Source organism: Cervus elaphus, chromosome 6 (genome assembly GCF_910594005.1).
Source record: "Cervus elaphus chromosome 6, mCerEla1.1, whole genome shotgun sequence".
Taxonomy (NCBI): Eukaryota; Metazoa; Chordata; class Mammalia; order Artiodactyla; family Cervidae; genus Cervus; species Cervus elaphus.
In genome coordinates this window covers 45,945,850-45,973,505 of record NC_057820.1, presented here as the reverse complement: position 1 = coordinate 45,973,505, position 27,656 = coordinate 45,945,850, and positions in this window count along the sequence as shown.

The window sequence follows — 27,656 nt, the reverse complement described above, 5'->3', positions numbered from 1 at the left end:
AAGTGAAGCCTGAGGCTAATGCCCCCACACACAGAGCGTAGAGCCACAGAAAAATGAAGTGGATCGGACTGCTGTCTCTGAACATCAATTATGGCAATTAACACGTTTCCATATGAGTTAAACCCATTTGAATCAGATTTTATACACATCTTTTTGGAGCTAGAAACATTGTAGTTGATACATCTGCTTAGAAATATGTGAAATATCATTCACCTAATGATAATTGTTTGGGGTTATTATAAAGCATGGACATTTCTCCATTGCTTAAATACTTCACAGTGAGAATGTTTCATTTTTACAAACACAGAATAGTCATCCTTCTTGAATATTAAATTGTTTTTAAAAATCATATATATTCATTACCAAAAAAAAAAAATCTAAACATTTTCACTGCCAAGTGCCCCAAATAGAATTAGGGGAAAAAAGAAAGAGCATTCTCTGGTCAGAAAATATAATAAATATCATTCTGAAAACTATTAAATCTTTATTATGCTAAGCACTTTATATGTATTATCTCATTTAATTTTCACAACACATCTATGAAGCAGGTAACATTACTGTCTCCATTTTATAGAAAAATATCTTTTTCACCTTTCTGTGATTTCCTGAAATTCCTTGGAAAAGAAAGACTTTAATAACATGATCAAACATCAAAGGTTTATAATATACATGGGATGGAGAAAAGTAATATATACACTTGAATAATGCTATTCAAAGTGCAAACAGAGGTAAGAGATCTTTTCCTGGTTTGGTAGACACAGGATAGATTGGAAATCTCCAGGCTTTTGGAAGTTGGGGGTGACAGGGTTTTCTCAATCTTGTAAAAAGGAAGTCCCAGAACTCACTCTGAGAGCTGCTACCTCCTAAAATTGGACCTCTGGCATTTTTAATAGTCTACCTCATTCAATGTTGTCTCTCTAGTACCCATCACAGTAGCTGGTACATAGTGGGTTCTCAGTGAATCCTTGGAGGAAAGGAGAGGAAGGGAAGAAGGGAGATGGGGAAGGAGGGAAGGTGGAAGGAGGGAAGAAGGAAAGGAAGGAAGGAAGAGAGGAGGAGAGAAAGAAGCAGGAAGAAGGAAAGCGGGGAGAGAGGAAGGAAATAGAAGCAGAGAAGGAAGGAGGGAGGGAGGAATTATTTTCAGTTTCACTTCTGATCCACCCACCTATACCTTCCTCCAAGTCCACACTGTGCCAAGGGATGAACATGTTTTTCACTTTCTCCTTTTTCTCTTTCCACTGGTGGGAAGACACATGATGGTAGGAGCTCAAACAGCCATCTCAGACCACGACAACATGAAAGGAAAGCTACATTTTGAGGATGGCAAAGTAACAAAATAGAATTCTAGTTAAACCACTGTTCCTGCTTGGATTGCTTCCCAGATTTCAGCATGGGGAATAAAAAAGCTGTCTTGTTTAAGTTGTTGCATCTTGGTGTGTCTCTTAGAAATAGCAGCCTGATTCTTGATTACAATGAGTCAAGTGTGGACACATTCTAATAGAAACCATAGTTACCGAATGGTAAAATCACTTTTTAAAATTTCCTTAATTTGTTTGGTTCTTTATTTTATTTTTAAAAATATTAGATTTCTAGAAACTGGTTTGAGGGACTTTATTGGGTCATATGATTAAAAACTCCAGGGGATTTAGGGGCCCAGATATAATTAGATTCCAGGATTAAACAATGATTGTAGAACTTAATCCTTTTCTCCCTCTCTTGGCTCTGCATTTCTCTGTATTAAATTGATTCCTAGGCAGGACTTTTCTATGAGGTGAAGGCTGAAACTCCTGGCTCACAGTATCCTTAGAGATGGCAGTTATGGTGGGGGAAAACAAAACAAAAACTCTTATCCCCAGAGTTCCCATAAAATCCTCAAGGCTCACTCTTATTGGACTCAGGTTAGATCATGTGCCCATCTCTGAACCAATCACTGTAGTTCATGGTTCAGGCCTGGGACAAGTGCCCACCCCCGGAGCTGGGGATAATTCACCTTTAGAGTTCACACTCAGGCACACTGGGAATGGAAAAGATGAGGGTTTCCCAGAAAAGCTCCAGGTGCTCTTACCAGGAAGAAAGGAATGAGTGCAGGCAGGCAATAACCGCAGATGTCTACTGTAATTTATTCCTTGATTTTAATAAATATTTATTGAACACCAAGAATGTACCTGACCTTGTCTTAGGCAATGGGCATGCAGTCTGAAGAAGGCAGACAAAAATTCCTTCTCTCCCAGAAAGGTCCTCGCATTCAAGAATGATGAAGCAATTCCTTGTGACCTCTTAAAAAGCTTATGTGTACCTTCTTCTGGGAATATTACCAAACACACCAGGGGCTAGAGAATAATCTTTAGGTCCACAAAGAAGCAACTGGGGCTTTTAAATCATACAGAAGGGATATGCAAAGGCTGTATGGAGTTTTCCTGGTGAAGATGAGAGGGGCTAAGAGAGGAGCCATGAAAGAATCAAGGAAATATCCCAACAGTTTATAGGTGAAATCTGGGCATTTTTCAGGTGATGTCATCTCATTCCAAGGAGAACTCAATTATTCTTTTTTCCCCCATTCTAATCTTGCGGCCGAGTTTAAAGGGCTGGAAAAAATATTAGTCTAGTATATGGGCACCAATTAGGCTTTTACAGGACTGGGGAATAAAGTACTAAGTTCCGTAAGTTGTTCTGAGTGAAAATTGCAAAGTGATTTGTCTCCTGAAGTACGGAGGCACTTGCCGTGGTTTCCTGTTTTGCACACTGCCTCTCTCCATACCAGTTTGTTGTCTCGACAAATTTATTTTCAGTGGCGGTAGGACATATGCTTATAATTTCAGGAGTGGAGCCACTTGAGATAAGGTGGAACTTGTCACTGGAAAATGAGCTCCGGGAAGCTGTTTCTTGGCCCCGTATTTCAAGAGAGGGTTGTTATTCTCCCAGAAGTCCCCGAATCAACAAAATTGATTCAGAGCATTGTGCACATGTCTGACACAGGCATGGACCGTATTTTAACGACACATAAGCATTCGCTTTGTACCCCACCGCTCAGGGCTGGCCCTCTTCTCCCCCACCCAGCCGCCACAACTTGGCAGATACTGCTAACCATAAGGTTTTTATTTCTTTAAACAAATATCTGGTGAAGAAAGAAAATGGAAATAATCAAATGGTGGTGGTGGTTGAGGGGCGGGGGAAGAGTTGAGAAAAGATCAGCAATGAATTTCATTCTCTTCCAGTAGTTCCTGGGGTGTTTTGGATGACTTGTTATGTACTTGCCAAAAACAAAAGAAAGGGGCAGCCTTGATTAAGGTGAATAAAGTTTTGTGGGTACTCTTTAACTCAATTTCTTAAAACTAAAGGATCTCTTATGGATGAACTTACAACTCACTCTCTCTGAGTCTCAGCTTTCCTCATCTGTGAAATGGGCTTAGTAACACTTAGCCCCTAGGTTACGGGCCCATGTAAAGCACCAAGCAGGCTGGCAGGCACAGAGGGAGTGCTTAGTACAAGGTAGTCACACACACGCACATCCACACAATGTCATGTTTATGGAGTTGTTTATGTCACATTTAGAGAGTTGGCAGTAAAGCCTGGGACTAGTCTTCACATACAAGGTGACTCAACCAACAATATCTGTAGATGCAACTCAGGAGCCACCGGGCATTTGAGTGACAGGCTCACTCAGAGAAACCAACTTCAAACCTAGACAGAAGCAGCCCTCCTTGAGGGCTGAAGCATCAGCTTCCCCTTCCCCAAGCGGCCATTTAGATAACAGAGGCAAGTCTGGGATGAGAAATGGCTGATAGCAGCCCCGAAATAGAACAGACCTGAGGTGGGATAAAGCCCTCTGTTACCCGTCACTGTCAGCAGCACCTCAGTGTGAAAGATGCTGCAAGCTTCCCATGTAAGGCAGGAGATGGTCTCCGGGAGCCAAGGGCAGGGTCTGGAAAACCACTGACCTGCAGGTCATTGCTGGGGCCATCAGTATGACACAGACCCTGGGAAACACCTTCCCAATGGTCACATTTCCCAACTGAGGCTCCCAGAGGTCGAGTAAGGTAGGCGAGATCATGTCTTTAGAGGGAGGCAACACCACCTCTCAACCTGTCAGTGTCTTCTTCTATCCCCTGGCGTCCTCTTACCCAGGTGGAGCTGGAGAGGGATCCCTCTGGGAAACATCCAGAGTGGAGGAGAGGAAAGTCTCTCTGAGGCAGGGAGCACTAAAGAAGAAAGAGAAAGGAAAGTTCTTTTTATAACAAAGAGTGAGAAAAAGAGAAAGGGATGCATTTTAAAATATAAAACTGATACATGCTCACAAAAATGAGAATTGTATAACACAAAAAGTAAACATCCACACTGCTTATCAAGTACAACCTCCCCCATACCGCACCCCCCGCCCTCCGCAGAGGTAAAAACTGTTAAGTTTTAGTGTGTCTTTCAGACTTTTTCTATGTATTAGTTCAGTCACTCAGTCGTGTCTGACTCCTTGCGACCCCATGAATGGCAGCACATCAGCCCTCCCTGTCCATCACCAACTCCCGCAGTTTAGTCAAACTCATGTCCATAGAGTCAGTGATGACATCCAACCATCTCATCTTCTGTCGACCCCTTCTCCTCCCACCTTCGATCTTTCCCAGCATCAGGGTCTTTTCAAATGAGTCAGTTCTTCGAAGCAGGTGGCCAAGGTATTGGAGTTTCAGCTTCAACATCAGTCCTTCCAAGGAATATCCAGGGCTGATTTCCTTTAGGATGGACTGCTTGGATCTCCTTGCAGTCCAAGGGACTCTCAAGAGTCTTCTCCAACACCACAGTTCAAAAGCATCAGCTATTCGGTGCTCAGCTTTCTTTGTAGTCCAACTCTCACATCCATACATGACCACTGGAAAAACCAAAGTTTTGACTAGATGGACCTTTGTTGGCAAAGTAATGTCTCTGTTTTTTAATATGCTGTCTAGGTTGGTCATAACTTTTCTTGGAAGGAGCAAGTGTCTTTTAATTTCATGGCTGCAGTCACCATCTGCAGTGATTTTGGAGCCCCCCAAAATAAAGTCTGTCATTGTTTCTACTGTTTCCCCATCTGTTTGCCATGAAGTGATGGGACCTGATGCCATGATCTTAGTTTTCTGAATGTTGAATTTTAAGCCAACTTTTTCATTCTCCTCTTTCACTTTCAACAAGAGGCTCTTTAGTTCTTCCCTTTCTGCCATAAGTGTAGGGTCATCTGACTATCTGAGTTTATTATGTTTCTCCTGGCAATCTTGATTCCAGCTTGTGCTTCCTCCAGCCCAGAGTTTCTCATGATGTACTCTGCATATAAGTTAAATAAGCAGGGTGACAACATACAGCCTTGATGTACTCTTTCCAGATTTGGAACCAGGCTGTTGTTTCATGTCCAGTTCTAACTGTTGCTTCTTGACCTGCATACAGATTTCTCAGGAGGCAGATCAGGTGATCTGGTATTCCCATCTCTTTCAGAATTTTCCACAGTTTATTGTGATACACACAGTCAAAGGCTTTGGCATAGTCAATAAAACTGAAGTAGATGTATTTCTGAAACTCTCTTGCTTTATGGATGATCCAATGGATGTTGGCAATTTGATCTCTGGTTCCTCTACCTTGCTTGACATCTGGAAGTTCATGGTTGACATACTGTTGAAGCCTGGCTTGGAGAATTTTGAGCATTCCCTTACTAATATGTGAGATGAGTGCAACTGTGCGGTAGTTTGAGCATTTTTTGGCATTGCCTTTCTTTGGGATTGGAATGAACACTGACCTTTTCCAGTCCTGTGGCCACTGCAGAGTTTTCCAAATTTGCTGACATTGAGTGCAGCACTTTCACAGCATCATCTTTTAGGATTTGAAATGGCTCAACTGGAATTCCATCACCTCCACTAGCTTTGTTCGTAGTGATGCTTCCTAAGGCCCACTTGATTTTGCATTCCAGGATGTCTGGCTCTAGATGAGTGAGCACACCATCATAATTATCTGGGTTGTGAAGAACTTTTTTGTATAGTTCTCTGTATTCTTGAAATTGCTTCTTAATATCTTCTGCTTCTGTTGGGTCCATACCATTTCTGTCCTTTATTGAGCCCATCTTTGCATGAAAATTTCCCTTGATATCTCTAATTTTCTTGAAGAGATCTCTAGTCTTTCCCATTCTATTGTTTTCCTCTATTTCTTTGCACTGATCACTGAGGAAGGCTTTCTTATCTCTCCTTGCTCTTCTTTGGAACTCTGCATTCAAATGGGAATATCTTTCCTTTTCTTCTTTGCTTTTCCCTTCTCTTCTTTTCATAGCTATTTGTAAGGGCTCTTCAGACAACCATTTTGCCTTTTTGCATTTCTTTTTCTTGGGGATGGTCTCAAGACCAGTGATTAATCACTGCCTCCTGTACAATGTCATGAACCTCCATTCATAGTTCATCATGCACTCTGTTTATCAGATCTAATCCCTTGAATCTATTTGTCACTTCCACTGTATAATCATAAGGGATTTGATTTAGGTCATACCAGAATGGTCTAGTGGTTTTCTGTACTTTCTTCAGTTTAAGTCTGAATTTGGCAATAAGGAATTCATGATCTGAGCCACAGTCAGCTCTTAGTCTTGTTTTTGCTGACTGTATAGAGCTTCTCCATCTTTGGCTGCAAAGAATATAATCAATCTGATTTCAGTATTGACCATCTGATGGTGTCCGTGTGTGGAGTCTTCTCTTGTGTTGTTAGAAGAGGATGCTTGCTATGACCAGTGCATTGTCTTGGCAAAACTCTGAAAGCCTGTACCCTGCTTCATTCTGTACTCTGCTTCATTCTGTACTCCAAGGCCAAATTTGCCTGTTGCTCCAGGTATCTCTTGACTTCCTACTTGTGCATTCCAGTCCCCTATAATGGAAAGGACATCTTTTTTGGGTGTTAGTTCTAGAAGATCTTGTAGGTCTTCATAGAACCATTCAACTTCAGCTTCTTCAGCCTTACTGGTTGGGGCTTAGACTTGGATTACTGTGATATAGAATGGTTTGCCTTGGAAACGAACAGAGATCATTTTGTCATCTTTGAGATTACATCCAAGATTGCATTTTGGACTCTGTTGTTGACTGTGATGGCTACTCCATTTCTTCTAAGGGATTCTTGCTCACAGTAGTAGATATAATGGTCATCTGAATTAAATTCACCCATTCCAGTCTATTTTAGTTCACTGATTACTAAAATGTCAATGTTCACTCTTGCCATCTCCTGTTTGACCACTTCCAATTTGCCTTGATTCATTGACCTAACATTCCAGGTTCCTATGCAATATTGTTCTTTACAGCATCGGACCTTGCTTCTATCACCAGTCACATCCACAGCTGAGCGTTGCTTATGCTTTGGCTCCATCTCTTCATTCTTTCTGGAGTTATTTCTCCATTCTTCTCCAGCAGCATGTTGGGCACCTACCAACCTAGGGAGTTCATCTTTTAGTGTCCTATCTTTTTGTTTTTTCATACTGTTCATCGGATTCTCAAGGCAAGAATACTGAAGTGGTTTGCAGTCCCTTCTCTAGTGTTTCTGTATATTAACATGTATATTTTTGGTGGACCATAGATGAGATTATAAAACAAATATCATTCAGTAAATTTACTTTTTGACATAATAATATATTCAATTCCATGTTGTTGCTCTATTGAATAGATCTACCTCATTGTTTATGGAGAAGGAAATGGCAACCCACTCCAGTATTCTTCCCTAGGAAATCCCATGGACAAAGCCTGAGCCTGGTGGGCTACAGTCCATGGGGTCGCAAAGGGTTGGACACAACTTAGCAACTGAGCACCTAGTTTTAAGTGGCTTTACAGTGTCATATTATTGGTGTAAAGTGATTTACTTAATGAGTTCTCTAATAATGGGCATTCTACTTGCATCCAACATTTTTCTCACTAATACAAACAAGCCAGCAATGAGCATCTTGTTCAAATACCCCATCCACCTGTGTGAGCAAATCTCGCAGAAATATTTTAGAACTGGATCAAACAACATACTCATTTTGAATTTTGATAGATTTGCCCAACTATGCTTTCAAAGACTGAATCAATTTGTATATCCATCAAGTGTGCTGCATGCTAGGTCACTTTAGTCATGTCCACTTCTTTGCAATCCTATGAATTGTAGGCCACCAGGCTCCTCTGTCCATGGGATTCTCCAGGCAAGCTGCCTGGAGTGAGCTGCCATGCCCTCTTCCAGGGGATCTTCCCGACCCAGGGATCGAACCCATGCCTCTTATGTCTCCAGCATAGGCAGGCTGGTTCTTTATCAGTATCGCCACCTGGGAAGCCCCATTTCCATCATGAGTATAGGACAATTCCCCTTTTTCTACACCTGGACTTCCCTGATGTCTCAGACAGTAAAGAATCTGCCTGCAATGTGGGAGATCTGGGTCGATCCCCGTGTTGGGAAGAACCCCTGGAAAAGGGAGTGACAACCCAATCCAGTATACTTGCCTGGAGAACCCCCATGGACAGAGGGGCCTGGCGGGCTACAGTCCCTGGGGTGGCAAAGAATCGGACACTACTAAGCACAGCACATCTTTCTGCTGTTTTCCTTGCGCTATTTTCATGCATATTCTTGACTCTGTAAAGTTGAGCATCCATTTGTATCGTGAATAGCTTTTTAAAATTATTTTTGTGTGATCTGCTTGTTTTTCTCTGCCCCCCCGCCTTTTTCCATTTGTTTTTCACCCTTTTCTTATTGGATTCTAGCAGTTTGTTGTAAATTAAATAAATGAATCTTTGATATATGGGTGGTAGTTATATTTTCCCATTTGTTGTTTGCCTCTTGGCTATGTGTATTCGTTTTCCTATTTAAAACATTTATGTGGTTAACTTTACAATCTGTTCTTTATACCTCCTGCATCTTATGTCATGCTTTGAGAGATTTTCACTGTTCCAGAGGATAAAATTCGATTTCTATTCCAAGTCTTTTGTGGATTTTCTATCTGTTGTAAATAACAGACCAAAATAGAATTTATTTTATGCAAGCAATAATGTAGGCCTCAGCTTCCTCTTTCTCCCCTTTTCTCGCTTTCTCTTTTTTCTCTCTTCCTTTTTCTCCCCAGATCACTAGCCCCCAAATTACTGGGTTCTATTTTATTTCACTGATCATTCTGTTCATTTATATACTAGTATCATTCTTTTTCAAACACTATAGCTTTATAATGTATTCTATAAACACTAAGGTCCCCATAACTCTTCCATAAAATGAAGTTTGTTTTTCTTTAAAAAAAAAAAAAAAAGACTCTTGATTATGTCCCAGAGAAAAGACATAGCATTATATTTTAAGAAAATCCACTACCATACATATTCTTCAGGTTTTAGGTATCAGTGAAATCTTCCAATGTATATATGTTCTTTCCTCCTCCTAGGTTCTGGACCCCTGGGTATACTGAAATTTGATCCTAGTTACTGTTTTAATAACCTCAGATATGCAGATGACACCACCCTTATGGCAGAAAGTGAAGAAGAACTAAAGAGCCTCTTGATGAAAATGAAAGAGAAGAGTGAAAAAGTTGGCTTAAAGCTTAACATTCAGAAAACTAAGATCATGGCATCTGGTCCCATCACTTCATAGCAAATAGATGGGGAAACAATGGAAACAGTGACAGACTTTATTTTTTGGGCTCCAAAATCACTGCAGGTGGTGACTGCAGCTATGAATTAAAAGATGCTTGCTCCTTGGATGGAAAGTTATGACCAACCTAGACAGCATATTAAAAAGCAGAGACATTACTTTGCCAACAAAGGTCCATCTAGTTAAGGCTATGGTTTTTCCAGTGGTCATGTATGGATGTGAGAGTTGGACTATAAAGAAAGCTGAATGCTGAAGAATTGATGCTTTTGAACTGTGGTGTTGGAGAAGACTCTTGAGAGTCCCTTGGACTGCAAGGAAATCCAACCAGTCCACCCTAAAGGAGATCAGTCCTGGGTGTTCATTGGAAGGACTGATGCTGAAGCTGAAACTCCAATACTTTGGCCACTTGATGGTGAACAACTGACTCATTTGAAAAGACCCTAGTGCTGGGAAAGATTGAAGGTGGGAAGAGAAGGGATGACAGAGGATGAGATGGTTGATGGCATCACTGACTCTATGGACATGAGTTTGAGTAAACTCCAGGAGTTGGTGATGGACAGGGAAGCCTGGCGTGCTGCAGTCCATGTGGTCACAAAGGGTCAGACATGACTGAGCAATTTAACTGAACTGAACTGTTTTAATGACAGCAAGGGGTAACTGTGGTGGGTCTTTAGGAGAATGAAACTACCCTTGCAAGGTTTCTGTCCTGAGTGAGGTCACCACAGGGCTTTTCAAGGAAGTCTCATCTCCTTAAATAGAAGAGGACAAGCTACTTCCACTAGCAAGGGAACCCCAAAGTGACGTGGGGGTGCTAAAGCATTCGTTCCAACATAACAACTGCCTTCTGGATTCAGTGTCTCATTCTCTTCCAATCAATTCCCTGACTTTTACATGAGAAACTTGGTAAGGCTGTGAATTCAACTAAAGTTGCAACTCTGCAACACTCCCAATTACACTTTATTTGATTTTCAGCTATATGAACCTATATCTCTAATAAATGCTGGGTTCTTTTGTAGCTGCCATGGATACTTTCTTGCTCTCAGATCGTTACTTGAACTAAGATTTAAAAGACCTCAGCTTGTCATTTGCTTTCTGTAGATGATCCAGTGCCCTCAGGAGAATCCATCCAATGCCACAGCCCTTGCTTCCATTCAGACATCATCATGACCACCCTAGTTTGATTAATTGTGAAGCCACCAGATGCCAAGAAGTATTAGGATCTGTATTTCCCATTGGCAAGGAACTCATCATTGCACTCAAGCCTGTATATAGAGAGAAAGAGAAATTGATTATGAGGAACTGGCTCATTGGATTATAAGGGCAGAGAAGTCCCATGATTGTCTATAAGCTGGAGACCCAGGGAAACAATAAGATAGGAAAAGGGAACAAAATCCTTCTTCCTTCACCTTTTGTTCTATGCAGGTCCTCAGTGGATTGGATGATGCCTACCCACATTAGGAAGGGCAATCTATTTCACTGAGTCCAACTGTTCAAAAGCTAACTCATCCAGAAACAACTTCACAGACATATCCAGAAATAATGTGCAATCAGGGCACTCACTGTGGCCCAGTCAAGATGACATATAAAATTCACCATCACACCCGTTCAACCTGGTGCTTGATTTTCTTCACATATTGGCATTTGAAATCTACAACATCAGTATCTCTGATGCTCAGATTCATGGCTCCTTTGCAAGGAAAGCTTCTGGATTAAATGGCCTCTTTGTAGAAGAGAAAGAATAAAAGAATATAAATCTAAACCAGAGCATGAGCTGTAGGTGATAGCACTGCTAACAGAAAACTACTAGCTTATAAATAAGACTGAAGTCAGAAGGTCTCTGGAACATCATGGGTGGAATGATGAACATGATATGTTCCCCTCTGTTCCTATGATGAGAAATATCTCTTAGTTAAGATGCTATAGCAAAACTCAAGATATCAACCAAAGGGTTATGCCTATTCAAAGAATAAAGCAATGCCTACCACTAATAAAATTGATCTCAAAATATGGACCCAGATCATCCATCAGTGTCAACATCACCTGGGAACTTTTTAGAAATGCAAAGTCTTAGGCCCCATCCCAAACTTATTAAACCGGAGACTCTGGGTGTGGGGCCCAGAAATATGTGTTTTAATAAGCCCCCAGGGGATCTAGAGGTTTCCCAGTAGCTCAGGTGGTATAATGAATCTGCCTGCAATGCAGGAGACCTGAATTCGTTCCCTGGGTCAGGACAATCCCCTGGAGAAGAGAATGACTACCAACTCCAGTGTTCTTGCCTGGAGAATTCCATGGACAGAGGATCCTGGTGGGCTGCAGACCATGAGGTTGCACAGAGTTGGACGTGACTGAGTGACTAACTAACTGATGATCTGATGTGTATTAATGTTTGAGAATTCCAAGTTTACACAGACCTGAATTCAAATCCTGGCTTCTCCACTTACAATCAGTGTGACATTGGCAAGACTTTTCATTTAAGCCTAGTTTTGCCATCTGTGTCAGCTGGACCTTGACAGTAGCTACTTGATAGGATTGTTATGAAAATTAAATGATAAAATAAGTGTACAGAGCTTAGCAAAGAGTCAGTCACAGAGGATTCAAAAACTGTGGGTTTCTCTCTCTCTTTCTCCACTTTATAGATATATAGATATAGATATCTATACACACACACACATACGGTATTTACATCTTCTGTCCCTCGTGGGATCTAGTGTCAAGTAAAGTCTCAATAAATGTTTGCTGAATTGAAAAAAAAAAAAAAAAGGAAAAAAAAACTGTGGGTTTGGGGGAATCATCTGTGAGGGCTGTTGTGAGGATTAAAAGGGACCATGTTTTTAAAGTTTAGTATAATAAACATCAAGCACACGATACACAGTGCATGTTCAATAATGCTGCCTAGTAGTAATATCAATGGTGGTAGTAGTAGCAATAATCCCGAACACCTATATTGCATTTATTTTTACTAGGTGTGTTTGTAAACCCTGTGCATACTGCATTTTAATACTTAAAATGACCCTATTAAGCATAATTATCACCACTTTCTAAATGAGGACATCACAGTACAGAGGGTTAAGTTTCTCTATCCAGATGACAGTAGAGCTATGAAGTTATGGAACAAAGATCCACAACCAGGTTATCTCATTCCAGAATCTATGCACTTAAGTACTAATCTGGGGAAGATATGGAAGAAATGCTGGGGATGGGAGGGAGTGAATGAGAGGGGACAGATGTAAGAAAGGAGGGGGATGGGGAGGAGAGAGGAGAGAGAAGATGCCATTTTCTGTTTATTCCATTTTCTTTTTTTTGAAAATGCATTGCATCTTCTTGCACAATTTGTAGCCAAAGAAATGATGAATAGTGTTGCATCCAGCCTGAGGTTTCAAGGAAGGAAGGGAAGAAAAATGTTGAGCAGGACCCCCGGGGCAAGGGTTTGGCCAGCTCTGGGTTTACATCTTTTTCGTTGGTAATGATCTGGGAAACAGAAAAAAACATTACCTGTCAGTGTCATTGGAGTTGTGCTATTGGAGAGGCTCCCACAGGACACACAGAAGGATCTAACAGAGGGAATTCAGAAATCCTGGCCAACTTTAGCCAAGACAGCTGTAACAAAATAATCCTGGTTAGGACCTGGGGGAGGAGGCAGGGAGAGGCAGGTGAAGGCACAAGTCTTTCAGTCCACTGTTCTTCAGGGACAGAAAAGCCAACACTCCCCCAAAGAGCCAAGACCACAGTTGGAGAAATTGAAGAGGCAGTGCCCCAAAAGTGGAGAAAGAGCAACCCCCTTCTCCTCCCTCCCTTGCAGCCTGCAAGGGCACACCTGGAAGATGATCTTTTGTAGTCCAGGGAGACCTCAAAAATAACTCCAGTTTCTAAAGATACTCAAGAAGAGCAACCACAAAATCCTGAGGAATAGAAGAAAGGAATTCTCAGATATGAAAAATCTAATTAAGTTGTAATGACTAGGGGGCAGTGAGATTCTCATTTGTTGGTGCATGAAAAGGAGAGTTTCAATTCAGTTGTTCTGGCGTTTATTATATCCCTACTACTTTTTACTTACCGTCTATGTTCTGGTGAAGTGGAAACCCAGTCCTGCCCTGGGGAGCTCCCAGTTCAATCAATGCAGGAGAGAATTGTAAATAGATAATTACATGCAATTTTTTTTTTTTAAAGGACCATTAAAAGGATATCCTGAGAACACAGAGTAGGGGTATATAACTCAGCCCAGGCCTAGAAGGGAGCAGGTATCAGAGAAGACTTCCTGGAGGAGGTGGTGCTTGAGTTGTCTTTAAAGATGAGGAATATGTTAGGTATGATGCCTTTGGCTGCTTGTAACAACAAAGCTAAGCTCAGTTGTCTCACGTGATAGGGGAACTCATTACACCACATAATATAGAGTCTAGAGACTGTCAAGGACTCAGATTCTTTCTATGTCTCTCTTTTGCCCTCCTCAATATGTTAGCTGTGTCCTCATACACCAAGACCCCTCATGGTCACAAGATGGCTGCAGAAGTTCCAGGTATTACATCTGGATATACCCATGCCAGGAAGAAAGAGGGGTCCTCCTCTTTCAGTCTGTCTCTGAAGGAGGTAAATCCTTCACAGAACCTTGCCCTACACATTGTTGTTCATTGTTCAGTTGCCCAGTTGCATCCGACTCTTTGTAACCCCATGGACTGTAGCACACCAGTCCTCCTGCCCTCACTATCTTCTGAAGGTTGCCCAAGTTCATGTCCATTGCATCAGTGATGCCATCCAGATATCTCATCCTCTGACACCCTCTTCTACTGCCCTACACTTTCCCTTGTCCCTTGTATTTCATTGTCCAGAGGGGCTATTTTATCCCCACACCTAATTCAATCCTGATGAGGGACAAATAAAACACCATAATCATAATAAACCTAGACCACTAGGGATCCATCACCCAAGAGTCGTTACCTAAACAAAGGCAATAAAGGCCCAGGTTGCGGAGGATGCTGCACGGACTGCATTTAATAGGGCAGATGTTGACAACAACCCCAGTTTTCCTCTAAAAGCTGTATTTTGGTATAACTGACATATTTACATTTTCACATACTTGAAGTATAACAATTTGATATGATTTGACATATGTATGCAATTTTGAAAGAGCAACATAATGAACGTAACCAGTACTCTTACAAGTTTTCTCCCTCTGGCCCCTTCCTACCCACCCTTTGCCCCTAGGCATCATTAATTGATTTTTCTGTCCCCGTACATTAGCTCCTATTTTCTAGAATTTTCAATAATCATACAAAGTGTACTCTTTTTTCCTGGTTGCTTCGAATCAGCAAAATTATTTTAAAATTTGCTCATGATTTTGTGTATATCGTGTTCATTCCTTTTATTGTTTAGTAGTATTCCATTGTGTGGATATACTGAAATTTGTTTATCCATTCATTTGTTGGTGGATACTTGGTTGGATTATTTTTAGTTTGGGCTATGCAAGTAAAACTGCTATGAACATTTGTGTAGAGGTCCTCTTATGAACAAATGCTTTTACTCCTTTTGAGTAAATTTCTAGGAAGATAATGACCAATCATATGGTAGGTACATGTTTAACTTTTTAAGAAACTGACAAAAAAAAAAAAAAAGAAACTGACATACTGTTTCCCACAGTGGCTGTATCATTTTATATTCTTACTAGTGCTGTTTGAGAATCCCAACTATCCACATCTTCACCAGCAATCAATATGGTCAGTCTTTCTGAATCACAGAAGTCAACAACTCCTTTCTATAATGAATACTTTGTAACACCCCTTCTATTATTCAGAAATAAAATTTGTTATTATACCTACCCATATTGGGGACTTCCCTGGTGGCTCAGATGGTAAAGAATCTGCTTGCAGTGCAGGAGACTCAGGTTCAATCCCTGGGTCGGGAAGATTCCCTTTAGAAGGGAATGGCTACCCACTCCAGTATTCTTGCCTGGGAAATCCCATGGACAGAGGAGACTGGTGGGCTTACAATCCATGGGGTCCCAAACAGTCACACTACTGAGACATTAACATTATTCATAATGAATAGTTACAGAAAGTCAACACAATGCCCTAACTGTAAGTGAAAGAGAAATAGAAAATTTCAAATAAAATAATGTGTATTTCAGTATGTAAATGGTATGTAAATAAGTGGGCATAAAAAACTGGAAGCCATATTAAATGGTCAAATGCTCACACTTGCATGTGGAGTCCCTATGAGGTCTCCTATGATAAATACAGATCAAAATACAGATCATTTTGGCAATCCAAACCCCACAAGTGGCATGCCATCAGTGATGTGATTTATCAAACTGGTTGACAACTTTACCTAAACTTTCAGGCAAAACAAAGTATATTCTTTGTTTTGTTACCCGGGAAATGCATTTGTATAAAATTTAATATTTATTAAAACTATGGAAAATTTCTTTATGCATACTTATAAAGTTAGATTCTAGGCTCAGAAACAAAGAGATTTATTTTTTTATATACCTGAATGTCCAGTGGGTATTAGGAAGCCCTGTGGAGAAGATTTTGATTATATTATGGATTTCAAAAAAAATCTAGAGAGAATATTTTTGGTACAACTTGGGAAATTTATAAATATGGGCTATATATAAAGCTTTAATGTGACATAGAATTGTATAAGTGTTAGATTTCCTGAATATATAATCTTTAGTTATGTAAGAAAATGTCTTTGTAATTAGAAAAAACAAGGTGAATTATTTAGACAAGAGGAACCAGAGATCAAATTGCCAACATTCGCTGGATCATCGGAAAAGCAAGAGAGTTTCAGAAAAACATCTATTTCTGCTTTCTTGGCTAGGCCAAAGCCTTTGACTCTGTGGATCACAATAAACTGTGGAAAATTCTGAAAGAGATGGGAATACCAGACCACCTGACCTGCCTCTTGAGAAACCTGTATGCAGGTCAAGAAGCAGCAGTTAGAACTGGACATGGAACAACAGACTGGTTCCAAATTGGGAAAGGAGTATGTCAAGGCTGTATATTGTCACCCTGCTTATTTAACTTATATGCAGAGTACATCATGAGAAACTCTGGGCTGGAAGAAGCACAAGCTGGAATCAAGATTTCCGGGAAAAATATCAATAACCTCAGATATGCAGATGACACCACCCTTATGGCAGAAAGTGAAGAAGAACAAAAGAGCCTCTTGATGAAAGTGAAAGAGGAGAGTGAAAAAGTTGGCTTAAAGCTCAACATTCAGAAAACTAAGATCATGGCATCTGGTCCCATCACTTCATGGCAAATAGATGGGGAAACAGTGGAAACAGTGGCTGACTTTATTTTGGGGGGCTCCAGAATTACTGCAGATGGTGATTGCAGCCATGAAATTAAAAGACGCTTACTCCTTGAAAGGAAAGTTATGACCAACTAGACAGCATATTAAAAAGCAGAGACATTACTTTGCCTACAAAGTTTCATCTAGTCAAGGTTATGGTTTTTCCAGTGGTCATGTATGGATGTGAGAGTTGGACTATAAAGAAAGCTGAGCACAGAGGAATTGATGCTTTTGAACTGTGGTGTTGGAGAAGACTCTTGAGAGTCTCTTGGACTGCAAGGAGATCCAACCAGTCCACCCTAAAGGAGATCAGTCCTGGGTGTTCATTGGAAGGACTGATGTTGAAGCTGAAACTCCAATACTTTGGCCACCTACTGCGAAGAACTGACTCATTTGAAAAGACCCTGATGCTGGGAAAGATAGAGGGCAGGAGTAGAAGGGGACGACAGAAGATGAGATGGTTGGATGGCATCACTGACTCGATGGACATGGGTTTGGGTGGACTCTGGAAGTTGGTGATGGATAGGGAGGCCTGGTCTGCTGCAGTTCACGGGGTCACAGGGTCGGACACAACTGAGTGACTGAAATGAACTGAACTGAATTGAAAGTATTAGGAAGTCCCAAAGTAAAGTCTGATGCTATAAAGAACAATATTGCATTGGAACCTGGAATATTAGGTCCATGAACCAAGGTAAATTGCATGTGGTCAAACAGGAGACAGCAAGAGTGAACATCGACATTTCAGGCATCAGTGAACTAAAATGGTTGGGAAAGGGCAAATTTAATTCAGATGACCATTATATCTACTACTGTGGGCAAGAATCCCTTAGAAGAAATGGAGTAGGCCTCACAGTCAATAAAAGAGTCTGAAATGCAGTACTGGGGTGAAATCTCAAAATTGACAGAATGATCTTTGTTTGTTTCCAAGGCAAAACATTCAGTAACAGAGTAATCCAAGTCTATGCCCCAACCAGTAATGCCAAAGAAGCTGAATTTGAAAGGTTCTATGAAAACTTACAAGACATTCTAGAACTAACACCAAAAAAAAGATGTTCTTTTCATTATAGGGGACTGGAATGCAAAAGTAGGAAGTCAAGAGATACCTGGAATAACAGGCAAGTTTGGCCTTGGAGTGCAAAATAAAGCAGGACAAAGGCTAAGTGTTTTGCCAAGAGAATGCACTGGTCATAGCAAACACCCTCTTCCAACAACACAAGAAATGACTGCACATGGACATCACAAGACGGTCAATACTGAAATCAGATTGATTATATTCTTTGCAGCTGAAGATGGAGAAGCTCTATACAGTCAGCAAAAACAAGACTGGGCCCTGACTGTGGCTCAGAGCATGAACTCCTTATAGCAACATTTAGACTTAAATTGCAGAAAGTAGGGAAAACCACTAGGCCATTCAGGTGTGACCTAAATCAAAACCCTTACAATTATACAGTGGAAGTGAAAAATAGATTCAAGGGATTAGATCTGATAGAGTGCCTGAAGAACTATGGACAGAGGTTCATAACACTATACAGGAGGCAGTAATGAAAACCATCCCCAAGTGAAAGAAATGCAAAAAGGTAAAAACGGTTGTCTGAGGACACTTACAAATAGCTGAGGAAAAAAGAGAAGCCAAAAGCAAAGGAGAAAAGGAAAGGCATACCCATTTGAATGCACAGTTCCAAAGAACAGCAAGGAGAGATAAGAAAGCCTTCCTCAGTGATCAATGCAAAGAAATAGAGGAGAACAATAGAATGGGAAAGACTAGAGATCTCTTCAAGAAAATTAGAGATACCAAGGGACCATTTCATGCAAACATGGGCTCAGTAAAGGACAGAAATGGTATGGACCTGACAGAGCAGAAAAGAACACACAGAAAAACTATGCAAAAAAGATCTTAATGACTCAGATAACCATGATGGTGTGATCACTCACCTGAAGTCAGACATTCTGGAGTACGAAGTCAAGTGGGCCTTAGGAAGCATCACTCCGAACAAAGCTATTGGAGGTGATGGAATTCCAGCTAAGCTATTTCAAGTCCTAAAATAAGATGCTGTGAAAGTGCTGCACTCAATATGTCAGCAAATGTGGAAAACTCAGCAGTGACCATAGGACTGGAAAAGGTTAATTTTCATTCTAATCCCAAAGAGGACAATGCCAAAGACTGTTCAAACTTCCACACAGTTTTACTCATCTGACACACTAGCAAGGTCATGCTCAAAGTCCAAGCTAGGCTTCAACAGTATGTGAACCAAGAACTTGCAAATGTACAAGCTGGATTTTAAAAAGGCAGAGGAACCAGAGATCAAATTGCCAACCTTCGTTTGATCATAGAAAAAGCTAGCAAATTCCAGAAAAGCATCTACTTCTGCTTTACTCACTATGCTAAAGCCTTGACTGTGGATCACAACAAACTGGAACATTCTTAAAGAGATGGGAATACCACACCACCTTATCTGCCTTCTGAGAAACCTGTATGCAGGTCAAGAAGCAATAGTTAGAACTGGACATCAAACAACTGACTGGCTCCAAATTGGAAAAGGAATATGTCAAGGCTATATTTTGTCACCCTGCTTATTTAACTTATATGCAGAGTACATCATGAGAAATGTTGGGTTGGATGAAGCACAAGCTGAATCAAGATTTCAGAGAGAAATATCAATAACCTCAGATATACAAATGACACCACACTTATGGCAGAAAGCTAAGAGAAACTAAAGAGACTGTTGTTAATGAATGTGAAAAAGAAGAGTGAAAAAGCTGGCTTAAAACTCAACATTCAAAAAACTAAGATCATAGCATCCTGTCCCATCACATCATGGCAAATAGATGAGGAAACAATGGAAACGGTGACACACTTTATTTTCTTGGGCTCCAAAATCACTGCAGATGGTGACTGCAGCCATGAAATCAAAAGACGCTTGCTCCTTGGAAGAAAAGCTGTAACAAATCTAGACAGCATATTGAAAAGCAGAGACATTACTTTACAAAGGTTCATCTAATCAAAGCTATGTTTTTTTCCAGTAGTCAGGTACAGATGTGAGAGTTGGACCATAAAGAAGGCTGAGCACTGAAGAATAAAGCACTTTGAACTGTGGTGTTGGAGAAGACTCTTGAGAGTCCCTCAGACTGCCAGGAGATAAAAACAATCAGTCCTAAAGGAAATCAACCCTGAGTATTCATTGGAAGGGCTGATACTGAAGCTGAAGCTCCAATACCTTGGCCACCTGATGGGAAGAGCCAACTCATTGAAAAAGACCCTAATGCTGGGAAAGATTGAGGGCAAAAGGACAAGGAGGTGACAGAGGATGAGATTGTTGGATGGCGTCACTATCAAAAGACATGAGTTTGAGCAAGCTCTGGGAGATGGTGAATGTCAGGGAAGCCTGGTGTGCTGCTGTCCATGGGATCACAAAGAATGGATACAACTAGCAACTGAACAACAATATTAGGATATCTGCAATGAAATGTCACATGATTCAGACAAGGAGACAGGAAGAGATTTTCTTATATACATACAGTAACAATAATAAAGCAAATGTGCCAAAATATTACCAGTTGTAGAATATAGGTGAAAGGCACCCAGCTGGTTTTTTTGAGCTATTCCTGCGCCTTTTCTGTAGGTGTGAATACAGTTGTGCGTGTGTGCCTGCTCAATCATGCCCGACTGTTTGCAACCCTGGGCTGTAGCCCACCAGGCTCCTCTGTCCATGGGATTTCCCAGGCAAGAATACTGGAGTGGGTTGCCATTTCCTCCTCTAGGGGAACTTCCCAACCCAGGGATCAAACTGCGTCTCTTGCATCTCCTGCCCTGGCAGGCAGATTCTTTACCACTAGCGCCATCTGGGAAGCCTGTGAGTATAGTCAGCCCACGGGTTCCACACCCGTGAATTCAACAAACCATGGATCAAAATTATTAGGGGAAAAACCCTAAAAATTTCCAAAAAAGTAAAACTTGAATTTTCATTGCCCTAGTGACTGTTTACCTAGCATTTATATTGTATCAGGTATTACACTATAGAGAATTTAAAGTATATTGGAGGATTGTGTAGATTATATGCAAATACTACAGGATTTTATATAAGGGACTTGAGCAATCATGGATTTTGGTATCCACAGGGTTCCTACAATCAATGCCCCATGGGTACTGAGGGACACCTGTATTTTCCAAAATAAAAAGTTGAATGTGGGAGAAAGCTTTTTGCTGGCTATGCATTCATGCTAAGTCGCTTCAGTCATGTCCGACTCTTTGCGACCCCATGGACTGTAGCCCACCAGGCTTCTCTGTCCATCAGATTCTTCAGGCAAGAATACAGGAGTGGTTTGCCATGCCCTCCTCCAGTGGATCTTTCTGACCCAGAGATTGAATCTGTGTCTTGGGTTCTTTACCACTAGTGCCAGCTTGGAAGTGGCTATCGAGTTTAAGAAAGGGACATTATGCAGGATATGGGATAACTCTTTGCCACCTGAAGTAGTTCTATGCTTTGCAGAGCATCTAGCTTTGCCTGAGCTTGAAACTACTAAATGCTGTTCTCTCCTTTGAAGGCATCCAGAAGCACTCCCACACATTTCCATTAAGAGTGAAAGAGACGGAGAACCAGTGCTGGGTATCTCCCATCACTGTTGGGGACCCTGGGTAGTTATGGGCACTGATTTGGGGGTCAGAGGACTTCATAGACTTTTAGAATTAAACAGAGATGATCTCATTTCTCGAAGTGGGGTCCATGGGCCAGCAGTATCAGCTCACCCTGGCAGGGGTAGGGGTGGGGGGTTGATTGACATGCAGAATCTCAACTCCAATCCCACGTCTCCCTCTCCACCCCCAAAGTGATGAGTCAGAATTTGTGTTTGAACAAGAGCTAGGTGATAACGCAGGTTGAAATTTGAGGAGCACTGCTTTAGACTTCGGATTTAAGCCATGGTTTCAGCACATCCCTGAGGTGGGGTGGGCATGAGGAAGGAGAGGACACCTACATTCCTGTTGCAACCACAGGCTCAGTTCCTTAGGCTTCTACTTAAACTTTGGGTTGAAGAAAATGGAAGAGAGCTAAAAAAAATTTGAAAACCACCTTCCAACTCTTATACCAATGAAGAAACAGAGGCCCCAGGAGGCGATGGGACTAGCTAACACTCACAGGATACGTTTATGAGAGTCAGGACTAGGATCCAGACCCCCTGACCCTGAGCATAGCACTCTTCCCACAGTGCTCTGAACCTATTTGCCTCAAATAAGTCCAGTAAGAGGCTGAACTGGGTGACTGTGGCTGTCAAAAAGTGCCACAGACCACAGCCGAGCCCACTCTCTGCTGAAGGCTGGGCCACAGACCCTTGCCACCAAACCCACCCCCTGGCTTGATGGACTGGTTGCCTTTATTTTTTCCAGTGCCCATTTACAGACGTCTGGGCCATCAACAAATACTAGGCATGTTGACCCAGATCACTAAGGCGTCTGTTGGAGACCCTCTGATACCACCACCAAATAGTCCCCCATCCCTGACCAAAGTTGAAGTGAAGTGAAATTCGCTCAGTCATGTCCGACTCTTTGTGACCCCATGGACTATATAGTCCTTGGAATTCTCCAGGCCAGATCTTCCTGACCCAGGAATTGAACCAGGTCTCCTGCACTGCAGACAGATTCTTTACCAGCTGAGCTATCAGGGCACCCTCTGCCCAAGTTCAATTCAGTTCAGTCGCTCAGTCATGTCTGACACTTTGAGACCCCATGGACTGCAGCATGCCAGGCTTCCCTGTCCATCACCAACTCCCAGAGCCTACGAAAACTCGTGTCTATCGAGTTGGTGCCCAAAACTGGTACAGGTCAAAAGTTTCTTTCCAATCTAAACTGAATGAGCTCTGGGATCTGAGATTTGTTTATTGCATTTCTTACAGTAAAAGTGAGTGCTGTCACGGTGGATGTTCTTTCCAATTGTCTTACATCCTAATGGCTGTCCGGGAAATTCTGCCTGCCTAGGCCTTTACAAGTCATCATCTGCCTCTCAGGCAAAGCTGTCTTTAATAACTCATGATCTGAGGCATTATTAATTTACTACTTCGCTTTGTGTGGTGACTTGACTTGAAAAGGCCAGCAATTAATCACATCTTCCTGCTCCAAGAGTCTCAGTTTAACTTCCTTTTTATGTCTTTGCACTCATACATGAGTTTGAAACAGTGATACAATGCCAAAGCATATATGAAACCTCAAATTGGCATTTTACATATTCAAAAAGTGGAGCAAAATCCATTTTAAACGACATATTTTCCTCAAATTGGAAAAGATTATGACCAAATTTTATTTATGTGAATACAGTCTCTCCTAGGCAGGATTGAAAGTGCCCCTGAGGGAGGCACATTAACCAGCCACTCAGACTAAGTCAATCAATAGGCTGGTCCAGTTTTCCAGTTCCAGCTGACTGATAAACACAAAGTAAACAAAATCATCAAAGCCAAAGAGCAAAGTGGGAACGGATTGTTCCTTTGCTTTTTTTCATTCTCTGCTATTGTTTCCTAACTTGGGGCAGAGAAACCAGTGAAAAGTCAACTCCTATTTTTATCTTAAACAAGTTTTTGAAGTGTGTACTTTTAAGACTGGCTCTAGATAGATCTTTGATCAATCTTGAGATTATCCAAATTAGCACAAGTGAAAATTGTGTTCTGACCAGCTGCTGCTGCCTGGTAATTGGGTCCAAGAATCTCACTGTTGGGTCACAACATGTGCATTGACTTTTCATACGAGTCCTTTGTCTGAGAGTCATACATGGGAGGCTGAAAGCCCAGGAGACATCTGTGTTTGGGCTTCATTTCTCAATGAAATCCTGGCTACCCAGGGTGATGGTTGAATTATGTTCTCCTCAAGTTCATGCATCAAAGCAAGCCCCAGTACTTCAGAATGTGACTGGATTTGGAGATAGGGTCTTCAAAGAGGTAATTAAGTTAAACTGAAGTTGTTAAGGTGGTTCCTAATCGAAGACGACTGTTATCCTTATTGTTGTTGTTTAGTCACTAAGTTGTGTCCAACCCTTTGCATCCCCATGGACTGTAACATGCCAGGCTTCCCTGTCCTTCACTATCTCCCCAAGTTTGCCCAAAGTCAAGTCCATTGAGTCGGTGATGCTATCCAAAATCAGTGATGTTATAACCATCTCATTCTCTGTTGTCCCCTTCTCCTCCTGCCTTCAATCTTCCCCAGCATCAGGGTCTTTTCCAATGAGTCGGCTCTTCCCATCAGGTGGCCAAAGTATTGGAGCTTCAGCTTCAGCATCAGCTCTTCTCATGAGTATTCAGGGTCAACTTCCTTTAGGATTGACTAGCGTGATCTCTTTTGATCTCCTTGCAGTCCAAGGGACTCTCAAGAGTCTTCTCCAATACCACAGTTTGAAAGTGTCAATTCTTCAGTGCTCAGCCTTCTATATGGTCCAACTCTCACATCCGTACATTTTTATTAAAAGAGGAAAATTGGACATAGCCATGTACAGAAGGAAAACCATGTGAAGACACAGGGAGAAGATGGCCGTCTACAAGCCGAAGAGAGAGGCCTCAGAAGAAACCAATCCTCTGACACCTTGATCTTAGGCTTCCAGCCTCCAGAAATGTCGGAATACAAATTTCTGTTGTTTAAGCAGCCACTAAGTTTGTGGTACTTTGTTATGGAACCTAAAACACTCAACTTTCATTCAGGTCTTAAATTTACTATTTAGGCTAAAAAATAATACACTGAACTTTTTAAAAGTTACATATGCTAGTTGTTACAAATGCTTAGAGATCATTTAAGAAGAGAATTTGGAAATCCTGGCAAAATCATAGCCATCAGGTAGGCAGATTCTTCCCAGGAACTTGGTAACTTACTGGTTGGAACTCATATTCTTAAACTGAGCTTCTCCTCTCACAGGTCAGGAGGGGACCAATTATGCATGACCTGGAGGCTTCTTTGAGTTTCCTATCCCAGGAAGCTGAGGTCACTCTATGCACATGGTGTCCTGGTACATGCAATGTGGTTTGATCATATGAATGTAAGGACATATGTATCTCAATCACTAGGTTAATTAATATAATGCAAATATATTGTAAATAAAGGTAAATAATGTAAACTATCCACAGACAGAGCTTCCTTGGTGGCTAAATGGTAAACAACTGGTTCAATCCCTGGCTTGGGAAGATGCCCTGAAGAAGGAGATGGCAACCCACTCTAATATTCTTACTGGGAAATCCCATGGACTGAAGTACTTGGGGGGTTACAGTCCAAGGGGTCGTGAAAAAGTCAGACTCAACTTAGCAACTAAACAGAAACCCACAGACAATCCTCAAAGCCTTGGGGCCTTTATATGAAAAGGTTTGATGAGTCTTTACAATAAAAACTGATATGGCTCAGCAGAAGTTCTCCTTCAAGTGGTGACTCATGGATGGAGGATCTGTCTATCCTGCGATCCTACCACGGTAACATGAGGCTTTCGAGACGAATACTGTAGTTATCACTTCTATGTGGCAGCAAACTAGTGAATATATCATAAAAGAAGCAGATATAGACAACAAACTAGTGGTGACCAGTGGGGCAGGGAACAAAGAGGGGCAATACAACAATGAGGGAATTAATACAAAGTATCAAGTATAAAATAATGCAATTATATACTGTATAACATGAGGAATAGAGCCAATATTTTGTAATAACTATGATCACTCACACTCACCTAGAGCCAGACAGCCTAGAATGTGAAGTCAAGTGGACCTTAGGAAGCATCACTACGAACAAAGCTAGTGGAGGTGATAGAATTCCAGTCGAACTATTTCAAATCCTAGAAGATGATGCTGTGAAAGTGCTGCACTCAATATGTCAGCAAATTTGGAAAACTCAGCAGTGGCCACAGGGCTGGAAAAGGTCAGTGTTCATTCCAATCCCAAAGAAAGACAATGCCAAAGAATGCTCAAACTACCGCACAAATGCACTCACCTCACATGCTAGTAAAGTAACGCTCAAAATTCTCCATGCCAGGCTTCAGCAATATGTGGACTGTGAACTTCCAGATGTTCAAGCTGGTTTTAGAAAAGGCAGAGGAACCAGAGATCAAATTGCCAACATCTGCTGGATCATCGAAAAAGCAAGAGAGTTCCAGAAAAACATCTATTTCTGCTTTCTTGACTAGGCCAAAGCCTTTGACTCTGTGGATCACAATAAACTGTGGAAAATTCTGAAAGAGATGGGAATACCAGACCACCTGACCTGCCTCTTGAGAAACCTGTATGCAGGTCAGGAAGCAACAGTCAGAACTGGACATGGAACAACAGACTGGTTCCAAATAGGAAAAGGAGTATGTCAAGGCTGTATATTGTCACCCTGCTTATTTAACTTATATGCAGAGTATATCTTGAGAAACACTGGGCTGGAGGAAGCACAAGCTGTAATCAAGATTGCCAGGAAAAATACCAATAACCTCAGATATGCAGATGACACCACCCTTATGGCAGAAAGTGAAGAGGAACTAAAGAGACTCTTGATGAAAGTGAAAGAGGAGAGTGAAAAAGTTGGCTTAAAGCTCAACATTCAGAAAACTAAGATTATGGCATCCGGTCCCATCACTTCATGGCAGATAGATGGGGAAACAGTGGAAACAGTGTCAAACTTCAATTTTTTGGGCTCCAAAATCACTACAGATAGTGATTGCAGTCGTGAAATTAAGACGCTTACTCCTTGGAAGGAAAGTTATGACCAACCTAGACAGCATATTAAAAAGCAGAGACATTACTTTGCCAACAAAAGTCTGTCTAGTCAAGACTATGGTTTTTCCAGTGGTCATGTATGGATGTGAGAGTTGGACTATAAAGAAAGCTGAACGCGCAAGAAATGATGCTTTTGAACTGTGGTTTTGGAGAAGACTCTTGAAAGTCCCTTGGACTTCAAGGAGATCCAACCAGTCCATCCTAAAGATCAGTCCTGGATGTTCATTGGAAGGACTGATGTTGAAGCTGAAACTCCAATACTTTGGCCACCTGATGCAAAGAGCTGACTCTTCGCATTTGAAAAGACCCTGATGCTGGGAAAGATTGAGGGCAGGAGGAGAAAGGGACTATAGAGGATGAGATGGTTGGATGACATCATCGACATGGGTTTGAGTAAACTCCTGGAGTTGGTGATAGACAGGGAGGCCTGGCGTGCTGTGGTTCATGGGGTTGCAAAGAGTTGGACATGACTGAGAAACTGAACTGAACTGATTAGTGGAATGTAACTTTTAAAAATTGTGAATCACTATATTGTACACCTGTAACTTATATAATATTGTACAAGAACTGTGCTTTAATTTTAAAAATAAATTTTTTAAATGGGCTTTCAAGATTACTGTGGCAGGGGGAAGAAAGGAGCATACATACCAGATTTTAATTGCCTAGACACAATGTGAAAATATGCTCATGTTCCTTTTGTTACTACTAACATCAAGGGAAGTTGGGAAATGTAGGGGAGTGCTTAGAATATTTGCTGAACGAGGAGGATCTCTGTTAATTTTTGAACTTTCATTATGCACTAGTTATAGTGCTAAGAGCTTTACATATAGGGTTTTGCTTCATCCCATTTCTATAAATGTGGAAACTGAAACTTAAGTGCTTATATTGCCCAAGGTCAAATAAAAGTAAGTGGTAGAACCCACATGTCTATTTCCAAGAGTCATAGGCTATACTGATGGAAAATTTTTCCTAAAAACCTCAGAGCCCTTATCTTTATTTTTACTTGTCCTCTGAATCACTCTGCAAACTGAGGGGAAAATGAAAGATTAAAATCCTCAAGTATGATGTTTGCACCATCCAAATTA